Source organism: Lissotriton helveticus, chromosome 1_2, assembly GCF_964261635.1.
Source record: "Lissotriton helveticus chromosome 1_2, aLisHel1.1, whole genome shotgun sequence".
In the NCBI taxonomy this organism is placed as follows: Eukaryota; Metazoa; Chordata; class Amphibia; order Caudata; family Salamandridae; genus Lissotriton; species Lissotriton helveticus.
The window spans coordinates 96,887,427-96,903,229 of NC_136058.1; positions in this window are offsets into that span (position 1 = coordinate 96,887,427).

Here is a 15,803-nt window from a genome sequence, read left to right on the forward strand (position 1 = left end):
ATGTGTGTGTGGTGTCTTTCTGTCCATACGTGTAGAATCAAGTTTGCATTTTCTCTCACATTCACCAAAATGTGCAGTGTTTTGCATGTTTTCAGTACTCCGCAAGTGTGAACCACAACAAAATGTTTTAATGATTTCATCTGTTTATCTCTTTCCGCCCTGCAATGAAGAGGTGACCAGTGAGTTGGCCGTGACCCTGTGTTTGTATGACTGTGTGCATGTGTTTTGATACACTCGTCACCAAAAAAAGAAGGGAATTATAAATAAATTCCACTATATGTTTTTTCGAGCTATTTTGTCCTGATGAAGGCCACATGACCCGTAAGGGGAATTTATCCTGGCCGTAACATTTAGACTTAAAGATAGGACATAGAAGCCATTATCACCCTCAAATGTCCCCCAGATACTAATTCAGTTCTATATATTTTTAATCTTATCAGGATGAGCATCAATAAACATATGGTAGAAAGATAATTGTGACCTTTTTCTTTCTCATCCGTCCAATATCTAAGAGCTCCCAGATACCTGGTTAAGCCTACCTCAATGCAGAGCCATTCATAGGGTGAGAGTCCCATGATAAAGGCTTGGATTGATGATATTTGGTATTTCTTCATTTTTGTTTGAAATATTTAGGTATTTTAGATATTTTTTACAGAAATATTGTGGTAATCGACGCTTGTATTTTTATGTTTCATGTGTAGGTGCTGATATTTATGTACAGAATATTTTTTGCTGGCAGTTAGTTGCACATTTCCCTTTTTTTACTATTTTTAAATTGGGGACGTGTTTCTATATGCTAACTGTTTTAAGTTTAATACAAATAGTTGCTGAATTAGTAGTTAGATTTTTTTTAATTTTGCACCTTGTATAGTAAACACTAATTATGGGTTTGTTTTGTAGTTCTCTCTCCCTGTGGTTCTGCCATAAAGGGAAAATGTGTGGACAGGACGCTTTATATATATATATAAAATATATATATATATATATATATATATATATATATATATATATATATATATATATATATATATATATATATATATATATTCGAAATAGGATTTCTTTTGTTTCATCAAAGAAGTCATCCGGCACTCGAACATGGATATCTTCAAATTAGGCTTTTATTTGATATTATTGCATTCCCCAAACACCCTCCTTGGAAAAGGAAAGTCATAGCCGCACACCACAACGGAGTTTGCATCTCTTTATTTGGAGGTAATCGGCTGTCCTAACATGTTTCGTTCGATTGTCCTGAACTTTTTCAAAGGGTTGCGCCGCTCTCATCCAGTTAGGCATGACAGGAACTGCAATTATTTATTTGTTTGTCAGCTGTTCGCCCCCAATGGGCGTCATGCTCCATCGCAAGGTTTTATGGTCTGTGTAGTTCCTCATTTTAAATACAATTGTTTTACCCTCCAGTGGGTTATATTTCATGCCTATCCCATGATGCGAAGTCCGTTGTGTCCTGGAAACACCCATTCTCAAGGTTTCCCTGGAACCAATGCCGAAGACAGTGTTTGGTGGCACCTGTCTGTCCTATCGCTTTCGCGTTCTCCCAAGGCGGTTCAGTTTCGGGCACACCATGGCGCTCTTGCTGGCGGTGCGTAGCTTACGGCTGAACCACACCGTTAAATATTCCCCATACACCCTCCTTGGAAAAGGAAAGTCATAGCCGCACACCACAACGGAGTTTGCATCTCTTTATTTGGAGGTAATCGGCTGTCCTAACATGTTTCGTTCGATTGTCCTGAACTTTTTCAAAGGGTTGCGCTGCACTTATCCAGTTAGGCATGACAGGAACTGCAATTATTTATTTGTTTGTCAGCTGTTCACCCCCAATGGGCGTCATGCTCCATCGCAAGGTTTTATGGTCTGTGTAGTTCCTCATTTTAAATACAATTGTTTTACCCTCCAGTGGGTTATATTTCATGCCTATCCCATGATGCGAAGTCCGTTGTGTCCTGGAAACACCCATTCTCAAGGTTTCCCTGGAACCAATGCCGAAGACAGTCTTTGGTGGCACCTATCTGTCCTATCGCTTTCGCGTTCTCCCAAGGCGGTTCAGTTTCGGGCAGACCATGGCGCTCTTGCTGGCGGTGCGTAGCTTACGGCTGAACCACACCATTAAATATTCCCCAAACACCCTCCTTGGAAAAGGAAAGTCATAGCCGCACACCACAACGGAGTTTGCATCTCTTTATTTGGAGGTAATCGGCTGTCCTAACAAGTTTCGTTCGATTGTCCTGAACTTTTTCAAAGGGTTGCGCCGCTCTCCTCCAGTTAGGCATGACAGGAACTTCAATAATTTATTTGTTTGTCAGCTGTTCGCCCCCAATGGGCGTCATGCTCCATCGCAAGGTTTTATGGTCTGTGTAGTTCCTCATTTTAAATTCTATTGTTTTACCCTCCAGTGGGTTATATTTCATGCCTATCTCATGATGCGAAGTCCGTTGTGTCCTGGAAACACCCATTCTCAAGGTTTCCCTGGAACCAATGCCGAAGACAGTCTTTGGTGGCACCTATATATATATATATATATATATATATATATATATATATATATATATATATATATATATATATCCAAAGAAACTCCACACCACCTCCGGCAAGCTATCCACCAAAACCAGCGAGAAAAGGAGACGGACCACAGGATCAGGTGCAATGATTTATTCAGCACAGGAAAACAGCTACGCGTTTCAGGCTACACGAGCCCTTGTTCACGCAATATATAATATAGGACCAGCGCTAAACAAGCAGAGATTATTTAATCTGAAGAATGTATGGTTATTGAACCTACCCCTATGGGCATCCTGGAGGAACATATGTTAACATTGACTGGAGCATGGGCGAAGGTTATATTTCTTCTCTTTTCATCTTGAAATATGATAAAAAGTAACGTGCAGGGACAAGCAGGATTGGGTGCATCGCTCTTGACACCGTGAGTGAAGCCCCAGGGTGGGTAAAGGACAGCTCATACAGAGTGCGATTAAAAGAGAGGACGACAAATATATGGTCCAGAAAGGTGTAAAAAGGGGCATGACTTCGAACCACCTCTCTGCAAGGCAGCTCTGTGGTGCTTACTGGAGGTACATGGTGGGCTAGTTGGCCCCCAGGGACCCTCAGGATTCAAGGGGAATTAATGCCCCAAATTAAAACCAGCCAGGGGGTGCGTTTGCACAGTGGTGAAGGGAGGAGTCAGGCCTGTTGTGACAGGTCTGTACTCACTCCACCAAAACCCAAGCACTTATAAATTCACCATGCACTCTCCTTGCAGTACTTTAATCATCCAATCACTATCCATACACTCATGCAATGACCCATGCACTAACTCATGCACTGCTACAATACCCTGAGCAGTACCCATAAAGTCCAGCCATTGCCTTGTCACTACCCATGCACTCCTCCCATCACCCAGCAAGAACCATGTACTTATCCAATCACTCCACAAAAACCCAGGCACTTATAAATTCACCATGCTTTCTCCTTGCAGTACTTTAATCTTCCAGTCAGTACCCATGTACTCATGGAGTGACCCAAGCACTAACACGTGCACTGCTACAATCCCCTGTGCACTACCCATGCAGACCTCTAACCACCTACACAGTACTGATTCGTTCCTCCAATTACCAAGGTTGTACCCATGCACTCCAGAAATCCCTCTGTCACTACCCTTGCACTCCTCCAATCACCCATCCAGCATCATGTACTTATCCAATCACTCCGCCTAAACCCAAGCAGTTATAAAATCACCATGCACTGTCCTGGCAGCACTCTAATCATCCAGTCACTACCCATGTACTCATGCAATGACCAAGGCACTAACTCTTGGCAAATACAGAGGAGGTCATGCTCATTACAGGGGTATGTTGTCGATGTCAGGTTTTTGTGTTGTACAGGAAGATTGGCGCTCAAGCTAAGTTATCCGTCTGTTTAATAAACTGTGTGTATGTGTGGTGCCAACCGGTCGAGGGAACACACCTTGACACCCCCATATGTATGTGAGTCCAGAAACCCACAATTATAAAGCAAAACACAGTCCAGGGCACACGTAATGAGTGTCAAAATTGGTTCCGTATGGCTATTTGACCATCATCCTAACCACGCCATTTCAGCCCTGAAGAAGTCACGGTATCACTCCCACATGTGACGAAACACGTGCTGGCTGGTTGCTCGCACATTTCTGATTGATTAAACCCACGTGAAACTACTCATCTGGTGTGGATCTAACATCCTGTCTTGTTCATTATATCGTACGGAACCAATTTTGACACTCATTGCGTGTGCCCTGGACTGTGTTTTGCTTCATTAGAGGGGTAGTCCAATGCATAGTGTTCCCTAGTGTATATAGGTGTTTTCACTGCATTCTAAGTGTCTTTTAGCATAGCACTGACTCCGGTCCTGGTTAGTCAGAGTCCGTTACCACCTGTACCCGTCACTGAAAAGTTGGGGGCACAGGAGGACTTTCTGCTCCTCTGTTGGTTCTTTCTGCACATATCTTGCTTCTTCCTGCACTTTTCTTCATCTTTCTGGACTTCTGTTGCCTCTTTCTGCATTTTTCTTGCTTTTTGCCGTGCTTTTCTTCCTCTTTCTTCACATATCCTAGCTTTGTAGGTATAGTTAGAAATAAGCATTTAAAAACCATTGAAATTCACTAAAAAAAACATAGGTTTCAGGCACCTTATAGTTAGAAATTAGCATTTAGAAAACCATTGAAATTCACTGAAAAAAACATAGGTTACAGGCATGTTATAGTTAGAAAATAGCATTTCAAAAACCTTTGAAATTTACTGAAAAAACCATAGGTTTCAAGGACATTATAGTTAGTTGGACATTTCACTCGTACAAAACCAACTATAGTTAGTTCAGCTAGCTATAACTCGCACGCCTGCAATGCACTGCTGATGACGTCACACATCACATCAGTCATGACATGGTCAGTGACATCACTGATGACATCACTGATGACATCTCAAATGACATCACTGATGACATCATACACGTCAAAATCTGATGCACCTCCTCACACTCTAATATAATGTTTGATACACCCACTGTAAAACACAGACTACCATTTTCGAAATCATCGACACACCAATACCAGTTACTACATACACACTCACTGATTCCTAGGTCTACACACACATCCACTCATTCACCCATACAGTCACTCATACATACAGTCACTCATCAATACAACACTATCATATGCACTCATACACCTATACAGACACTCACACACCACCACTCATCCATGGAGTTACTCACACACCTAGTCATGCAAAGAATCAATCACACTCTAATTTCCTCACCTATACAGTTATATACACACCACCTCACGTATTCAAACATATACTAACACATACTTACTCTCTTATACAATCACTGATACAAATACACTATCATCCATACAGCCACTCTCACAGTCACTGACTCTCACGTATAGTCATTTATATACTCCAAGTCTCACATACACTGCCTTTTATATATGTAGTTACTTGAACATGTACCACTGAGGCATCCAATCTCTCAACAACACATCCATACACACACTCACCCGCCCATACAGCTCTTTCCACATGCCCTCTTGAACCCATACACCCAGTGAATCAACCAATCTCACATCTATGCACAGAGTCACACACCTCCCACCCACACACACACTCAGTCTCTCATACAAATACTCAGGCAACCAATCAATAACCCATATAGACACTCATGTAGCTACTGGCCAACACATGCAGCAGCTTACACAAAAACATACTAATACACACATTCAGACAGTTTAGTCACTAACCCATGCATTCAGTTTATGACAGTGAATGCGGGGAGCTCACGGACCCCCGTAGCCCGTGGGACTGCCACCCCCGGGGCTTTAAAGTATAATGTAGGGGGGCATCCATGCCCCCTAAAGCCCTGGGGACCGCCACTCCCCGGGGCTTAAAATGAATTATTGTGTAGCGGGGGGAACATGGCCCCCGCTGCCCCGGGGACCGCCACCCCGGGTCTTTTTTTTTAATTAAATCAACCTGTGTGGGGGGGCCGCAGGAACCACCACCTCCCCGGGGCACTAAGTTTTTTTATTTGGGGGTCCGTTATGGACCCGTAGCCCGGGGACCACAACCCCCCCCCACAGCCCTCGATGGCCCGGGGGACCGCTGTTGTATAGCATTTTAGGACCCTAGTGTAATTTTCCCGATTCATGCCCTTATATAGGTATAAATCACCATGTCCTTACATAGGCATAGAAATCATAACCATATTTAGACATGGCTCATGCAGTCCAAATACAGCATGGCTACTTCCACTAGTTCCGAAAATCCACAACGATTTCTTGGAAAGACTTCCCCATGCTTGAATATTGATTTGTCCAAGAACTCATGGAGTTTTCAAAGAACTAAGACACTTTGATGACGTTATTATGTCCACCTTTACATCAAACTTTGCACCTTCAAGGTATAAATAATCCCCACTTGCACAAGCAAGTGGAGCAGTTCGACTATCTACTTGCCCGATGCATCCCGCTACAGCAAGTGCCGAAGGAAGCCGACCCTCCAGCAGATGCACTGAGAAAGACGCTGTCTTTTCTCTTGCAGAGAAATCCAGCCCCAGTGTTTCCAAGCTCCCCTTGCGGGGTGTTGGGAAATCGAGTCCTGAGACTGACCTCCTTCATTCTAAACCAAGGTACGGAGCTGATTAGACCCTAAGAGAAATCTTGGATAGATTCTTGGCAAAAGAATACTAAACTTATGCTACACCACACTTACTTCTTCCCTCGTACTAGACTTAGGTTAGGTACATCGGAGTAGGCGTATTTTAGAAGCACCAGTTGAGTACTTTTAGTCTTTATTTATTTATGTATGTATTTTATGGCTTAGAAACCATACCATGCTTTTACAGTAGTATTTCATAATACTCCTTGCTGTACGCCTTATACTTTACAGCCAGTATCGCGATTGTAGCAGTTCATTTCTTCTGCATAAGAAAGAAGACTGTTCAATAAATACTTTTTATTGAAAACGCCCGTCTCTCTATTTCTCTGCACCTCTGGTGAAACGAAGCATGCACGAATGACTGAGTAAAATATCTATCTATTGTTTCCACGACTCTGAAGATCAGTTTTATCTTGGGGAAACAAAGTTGTCGTGTATGCGGTTGTCAGAAACTAATCCCTTCTTGTGAACTCAAGAAAGTTTCTAGTGACCTCTGAGCTAGCTGACACTCACAATTAAGTCTAATATATTTGATAGAGACCTAGTCGACATAAGTTCTATGTCACATCTATAGGATATATTATTCCAATGCGCAGAGCCTATTGGGGATATAAGAACTACACTACATGGTGCCCAACGTTTGGTAAGGCACTAATTTAACTCTAGATACTAGAGTAACTCAGTCGTGCTTTTCACAGAGACCCCTTTTTTCCCGTAAAATACTCCAATAGACGTCTGGAGTTGGTTAAAGGATAAAATATCCGCCATAACTGAGTAGAACGAAAAATCCTATGTATTAGTTTTTGGTTTGATTCAACGTTGAAGGATACAGTGTTCCAAAAGTTTGGGGAACCTTATCTTTGTCTCCTTGAAACTTGGTCTGCAAAACTTTCAACAAAATGGCCGACAAGGATAATCCCGGGGCCAGTGGAACTGCAGCATCTACAGCCCGACCGAGTTTGGACGTTACAGGTTTCCCAAAAAATTACACGATGCTATAATCATCCCGGAAAACCTAAGGAAAACACTAGCTATAAAACTTATAGAAAATGGCCTATCACCAAGAGGTGGTAGGGTAATGTTTGTCATAGAGGCACATGAATATCGGCAGACAGAGGTATTCTATTCATGGATTATCTTCCCAGAAGCAAATACAACAACACATGTGTTCCACTTCTACAAGATAGAGGAACCTCCAGCGGAATACGTTCCTTTCGAGGACATTGAAATTCCACTAACTTACCAAGAGCATCAGCTCTGGTTTAAAGGCGCCCTACAACATCAAAATCACATTACCAGGTTCGATCCACTAGGTAGACCAGGAGCAACATGGCCGGTACTAGCCAGCTATACACCACATCCTGACATTGAAAGAATGTCCGATGTAGAACTGTTAGCTCAGCTAAATCAATTCATTAAAATACATAGACAATTGGTACAATATGTCATGCAGACTCTAACAGTCCAACCTGCTATAAGAATTCCACAGCAAACCCTTCATCAAGGGAACACAAACAAAATACACCACAGACTATTCAATCAGTCATTGGTAAATTACCCACAAAAAGGGAACAAATTCCATTCTGGTTAGCTAAAAAAATTACTCAGATCGAGGCAGTATTTCCCGATAGTACACCTCATTAGAAACACAGGATTCTAGCAATCTGTTTACCAATGGGGATCGCACCACACCTGGAGGACTGTGACACTTGAGGTACAGTCTTTGCTGCAATCTACACAAAACTTCATGGTGTACCGTCTATGGCGGTGATACCAGACGTACTGAAACAGATTCAATATGAATACGGGGCAGAGCCTGCTTTAAATCTCGGTATGAAGTTACTGAAGGATTTCAAACAGGTCTCAGCTATAATATTAGCTAATAATAAAGGTGGCAATCCGCCAAAAACTAAAAGAACTTGATGTAACTAAGCAACCATATGAACTGGCCAGAATAATTGAAAAATCCTATGAAGAACTAGGTAGAGATAGTTTGGGACGGAAAGCAGTAAAGCCCGCACTGACAGAAAATCCTGAAAAAGTTTTTATCAAAAACACACTCACTACTCCTAAAAAGAAGTAGGAAAATACTAGACAGACACTTCCTAAAGAGAAGGGTTCCCAATCCAGGGGTAGGTCTCCTCAAAAGGAGCACTCTGAAAAGAGATATAACCTCAGAAATAGGGATCATTTGAGAAAACCTGATAGATAGCAAGATACTGATACACGTTCCTCTCGTACCTTTCAGACTTCCTCGCAGAAATCCGAAAGAAGAGGGCGATCAGAACACAAGGAAGAACGCGTGAAGTCCAAAGATGATCAACACGTTCCAAAAAATAAGAAAACTCAATTCACCAAGAAGAAGATAGCGAATCTAAAAATCAGACATGCCGAGGATCTTGAGGACACAACTCAAGAACGGGGAGTGGGCCCAGACAATGCTGGACAGCGCCGCAGAAGTTACCATAGCTCGCAAGATCCTGAAGAATCATCTGGAGACAGTGGACCTGAATGAATACATTCAGGTAGAAACTGCCGATACCAGGGTTAGTGTACCCCATTAGTTACATGAAGTAACACTCCAGATAGAGGGGGACATAATTAGAAAAATAAAAGCACTCTTTTGGGGAAAACTATCTAAGGGTTATGACATCCTTCTGGTTGAAAAAGACTGGCCACATGGCGAAGAAATCATTATGCCAGCCTTCTCCAATCATATTGCTATTCATAAAAAATACACTTATGCCAGAAAATGGGCTGTAGCCCAGGATCCAGCATTATATAAAAATCATGTGGGATGGGATGAGGACTCTCCTCACCATAAGATCCAGTTAAAAAATCAACCTACTGCTCAAAGGCAGTATCCAATTAAGCAAGAAGCCAATAAACAGGTCAGGGAGATCCTAGACCAACTTGAATACCAAGGGGTGATTGAAACATGCACCTCATCAATGAACAATCCTTTGTTTCCTGTCTCCAAACGAGACAATACATATCATCTAGTTTTGGACTACAGACATTTAAATTCTTGTTGCAAAACTTTTGCAGTACAAAATGCAAACAGTGCAGCACTGATGAACAACATTGTGCGCAAAAAATATAAAACTACATTAGATATTTCAAACGGTTTCTTCTGTCAAAATATCGCACCTGAAAGCAGGTACTTGACCGCTTTCTCAATTATGGGGACACAGCGTCACTTCTGTCATCTCCCCTAGGGATTCAAGAATAGTCTGGGGTCATTTTCAGCCAGAGTAACAGAGTTACTGCAAACGTATGATGATGAGGCATTATCGTATGTCGATGACATCTATCTTACAGACGATGATTTGGACAGGTACTTGAACAGGGTGAACACCATAATACTTGGCTTCACCTTTGAAGGGTACAAATTCAATTTTAAAAAATCAAGCATTGTCCACCTCAACGTCCTATTCTTAGAATACGAACTTTCAAGGGAAGGCAAAAGGCTGGGAGCAACCTCCAAAAACACTGAAAAACTTACAGTCAGTTCTAGGATTCCTGAATTTCCATAGAACTTACATTCTGAACTACGCAGGGTTAAACCTCTCTACGAATTAATCAAACCTGATTTCAAACCTACTAATTGGACTCAAAAACACACAGCAATTTTGTGTTCAGTGCTAACAGATATGTTAGCAACAACCCATTTACAAGCACGCGTAAACAAATGCAACCTTGTAATCGGAATCATCCCAGGGAGATGCGGATTCACATACCTAACCTTTAATGAAGGTGAAAAGGTACTAATAGCTTACAAATCACACTTGTACACACAAGCTGAAATGAAATTCACTTCAACAGAAAAAATTCTGACAGCGGTTCAAACTGCAGTAGCAAAAGAGCGAGCCCTCACGCAGGGAAGACGCATAAAGGTTGTTTCTCCTGTACCTGCCTTAGAGGCAGTGACTAAAGCAAGCATTCCGAATGTAAAAGCTTTACATCCAAGATGGATACAATGGGTTAATTCTCTTGCTGCAACAGACGTTGAATACGTTTTTGACCCTTACTTGAAAACTCAAAGAATTTCTACAATACGAACAAGAATGTCCTCTGCCCACTGAGATTCTGCCTCTAGAACATTACGGATGTATAATTTATACAGATGGATCAGCGCAACCCGCAATTGGGGGAAAACAAGCCTATAGTGCTGCGAGTGCGATTGTCAAAGGTCGCCAGCGCGATGGTAAAGTCAGACCTATGGTCACAAATACTCAATCTCTCGGAGACTGTACAGCTCAGTGAGCTGAACTACAGGCTTTCAAGATGGCGCTTGAAAATACCGATCATGAATTCCCCACACTCATGGTGTGCATTTCGTATTACTGCGTCCAATCTTACAATGAATATTTGCAGAATTGGGTTCAAAACGGTTTCAAAGACGCAAAAGGTGGCACAATCGAGCATTAATTGCTTTGGGAACAAGTAGTTCAGTTACAGAAAGAACTACAAAAGACTCACATGATCCATACACTGAGTCATCAGCGTGATGGTGTTCACGTTGCAGGGAATTCATTGGCTGATGAAGCCGCGAAGGCAGCTGTGTAAACGCTTCCGTAGCTGCAATCACTCGTTCAAAAACACAAATAGACGGTGAAACGAAACAAAGCTCGCTGTCAATGCTACAAGCAAAGGCTGCGGTGCAGCGTTACCTCTAAACTATCCACTCGAATATTCATACATAATTGATGCAAACTCTGTTCCTTTTGCTCGAATCCCTGGAGTGGGGGATAGGGTAATTCCAAACAGGAATCGGAGAGGTGCTTTGATTCAAGAAGTACATATGGGAGAGGGTCTGATACATCAAGGAATCTCAAAATCTCTACTAGAGGTAAAAGAGATGTACTGGTGGCCAGGGATGAATGCCCACATTTACGAATTCGGAATTATTTGCGATGTCTGTTACAGAGATCACAGCTTAGAGCGCCGCCAGATTCCGGACTACAGTGTAGCCAGCCCAGTACAGACACCATTGTTAGATAGCATTAGTCTATCCACGCTCAGACGTCCATATGGACAAAAGCGGCCCCACAACTATTAGGACAAGATTCATTTGGATGTGGCCTCAGCGCTCGGCTGATGCCCGAACTGTTATAAAAGATTTACAAGTCCTTATCGACACATACGCAATCGGCACGCTACATTCTGACCAGGGTCCTGCGTTTAGCTCTCGAGCTTACACGGAGGCCATGCCCAGCTTGGGCGTTGCATTGCGGTACTCTAGTCCATTCCACACTGAGGGAAATTTGGTTGTGGAAAGAAAAAAAACGTGACATAAAGCATTCTATAACAGCGAGGGTATTAGGCTCGTCTGACGGGTGGGTCAAACATCTAATAAGTGTCCAAAGTAGTCTTAACAACCTGCCAAGAAATTCTCTGGGTGGAATCCCTCCATATGAAATCCTTTTTGTTACTAGAATGATGGTCGAAGACCTCGATCGTCATACTTCAGTGGTAGAACAAAAACCCTTTGATACCAAAGACCGTTTGGCTGTTTTGTAGGACTTAAATGAAACAAGAAGAAGTCTAAGCAACACCATATAGAAGCCAACGACCACTGAAGAAAAACCACCTGTCCCAGCAAGACCTGTCTGCATTCCAAAAATTGGGGATCTGGTCAGAGAGAAAATAGCCGATAGGAATGAATTTGGGCCTTCTTACAGAAAACCAGTACCTGTACTAGCAGTCCACGAATCAAGAACAGTGTTACTGCCGCCCTTTGCTGGAAGAAAGTATCAATTGACCTGGTAAAACCACACCATGTGGCCGATAATAAGTAGTAGGCCCAGTGGACTCCAAAGGTGTAGCAGACTACAAAATCTTGCTACTATCCAAGAGGTTCAAACTGAAAGACTCATCACCTTTGAAGAATCTGCAGTGAGAAAAGAAGAACAATGCAACAAAGCCTCTTGAGACCAAAATAACAGTTTGTCAAGAAACTCCCGTCTACAAAGATGTAGCATCTGACTATACTAATATGTCAAGGGAACAAGCAGCTCCTGCAATTTCAAATAATCCGGATGCGATACCAACAATTGACAGAACTGCCTCTGGCTATTTCATCAACTTTGATACGTTTTCTGAGGATCCCAGTGATCCGAAGCAACGCCAGCAAATAAAACTTTCAAGGAACAAGTAACAGAACTTTTTCACCAGCTTGCAAATACATATCTGGTTTCACCATGGGTTGAATTTTGGGTTGTGTTAGGTGTACTTTTTCTCCTACTTTGGCTCATTCTTGTTTTAAGTTTGGGAAAGCTGATAGATGGAAAATATAGTAAAATGGACACAGCAAGTAAAAACATCAACTTGCTCCTGAAGCCACACAAATCATCTCAGCATGAAAAAAGAGACCTGTCATCAGTGAACATCACAGCCGTTCCTCTACCTGGTGGTATAGCATGGGACAGAACTGATTATGACATTTATGGTCCTGCTGAGCTGCTGAAGATTCTACACCAATTTAAGGTTTCCTTGAGTGATTTTGTTTCACCCTGTACGTTTTCTGATGACTGGGACTTTGAGACTATTAATAACATGATGGCAGACTTAGAAATGTCAGCAAAATTTACAAAATATGAATACTTAGAAGGTTCATCAGATTATGAAGAAATGTATTGTTTTAATCATTATGGTCACCATTATGTGCACAAATCTGCAAACCCTAGAAATGTTTTAACTTATAATCAATGGGAACATTGTCCAACGACACCAAAGGGTAGCTCTAAAACATTTAATGAAAAATGTCCATACTTCTCAGGCTTTAATGTCACAAATCCAGAAACATTTTACTTTAAAAAAATGTAAAAGACAGGCATGAAAAGTATGTTGACTAATACTAAACAAATGTATTCTGCGGCCTTTTATGTTCAATTGTCCACATTAGGTTTTGACTTTTGGAAAGACAACATTGAGACAAAAACTATCTGGGGCAAAAAAGACTGGCAGGTGCAAGGTTTAGAAGCCTTATTTAAAGCCTGCGTCATCCCAGAACAAATACTGTTTTTAAATGAAACTGTTCAACAGACATCTTGTGTTGGCCTGGCTAAGATAAAAGACTTAAACAAACCGTCCATACCTAAGCCCACACCTGATAGTAATAGAACTACAGATGAGGAGGTAGACGTAAATTATATCTTACAACAAAACAGAACTAATCCTGATTAGAAAAAATGGTTAATATGGCCCACAGACACGAATAACTGTCAAGATAGATTTCTGAACAAGACACAAGGGTTTACAGTAACTAGGCCAGATCCAAGATATATCCACAGACAACATCCAGGGATAATAACAACTTACAGTGTAGGAAAACTGTGCCTTGAGTGGCTACAAAAATCCACACTCCCAGATATAAAACAACACTTAACTTTACTTAAAGATGGCATTGATTTGAGAGAATTCTTACTAGGACCTCGCAAACAACGTCATAAACGTTTCATATACGCCGGTATCTACGCTGCTTATAATGAAGCATGGAAAGTCACGCAAATGGAAACTGCAGAACGAATACGAGAAATTGATCGTATTAATTTAGAGAAAGCTCTCTCTGTAGTTGATAATGGGTTAACGACTCTGTCGTCTAGAATTTATTCTTTGGACAGCCTTGTATCCTCTGCCATAGACAAAATGGAACAAGACTTGCTCATGTTACAACATGGACAGTCTCAATTACGTTCTATAATGCTGCTAGGATGGACGTTACAAAACCTTCGTTCAGGTTATGTGCCTTGGCGTCTAATCAACACCACGTCATTGTTTACTGGATTTAACCTTACAGATAAACAAATCTCTTTGGCACAGAGGGGAGCAGACAATACGGTGCTGAGCATAGAAAAACTGGAGAGATTACCATTAACCGTTTCTGAGAAACCATCCGTGGAATGGATAATATATGGCACCATCACGATACCAGTGACGATTTTCCAGTTTCAGTATTGCTTAAAACACATACCAGCAGGCCTGTATGAAAGGTTGGGTAAAGAGTACATAAAATCAATCTGGGATTTACCATACACACACAAATGTTGGAGTGGGGAAAAGGAGGTATTTCGTAGTGGTAAAAATTGAAAAACCACATTGAGCGGTACACTTCTGTGTCAGGGTATTAATTTACATGGAGCCTGCGATGGTTCTTCAACCAACTTATCGTGCCACCTGCAGGGTTCCCCGGCAGCAGTGATAGATCCAATTTTTAGGCAGCTTTCTTAAGGGAGCTATATAATGTTGAATGATCACAGCTGTTATGGAATGATGCCAGGAATAGCATATCTCGTTAGTGTGTCAGCCAGGGTCACTTGCTGTATGCAAGTATTGTTTCCAAAAACTAAGACAGACGGGGAGTCACCACTATGGCCTTCACTGAACATCTCTTCTATATGAATTGATACATTAAGCAGAATGAAAGCCAATCTTTTACACAAAACTGTGCCACTGACCTAGTCCAGAGAGACGTAGGATCTGCAGGTTGCAAGGTCCTCTGCGGAGATACATGCCTTATTATCAACATACTGCCCCATACATTTCGCAGAAATGTTAGGTCGTATCTTAAACATGTCTGATACCAGTGGTATTGTACATGTATTTAAGACGATTTTTTCTGGACTGTTAGCAGCCTTTGAAGCAGTCCTAGGCATTTTTCCAAACTTCGTGCACTCTGTGTTCGGCGGCCTGCCTCTCGTTTTGGGACTCGTAGCAGGGATACTATTTTTATTCCTCCTGCTCCGTAATGGCAAGTCCGGTCACCAGCGATACCCCGATTACCATGGAGAACACTCTTCAGGCAATGCAGTATCGTGAGCGCATAACACAGATTCTTGGCTTGGCTCGTTTGAGAGATCTGAATACCACGTGGTTCCTTTCGTTCAGACCAATCTGGCAAGATTGCATCTAACCTGTTCTACGATGCCTGCTTTGTGGAGTGGAATGCGTGTTGGATATTTGTCTGACACTTCCATCAGCGCTGCCAACGGATGTTGACACTTTGTTTGGTTCGGTAAGGGCTCATGCATTGTGTTGCCCCCAGCGCTACCAATACTGATTACGGCATTCATTGAAGTCTCACCAGCA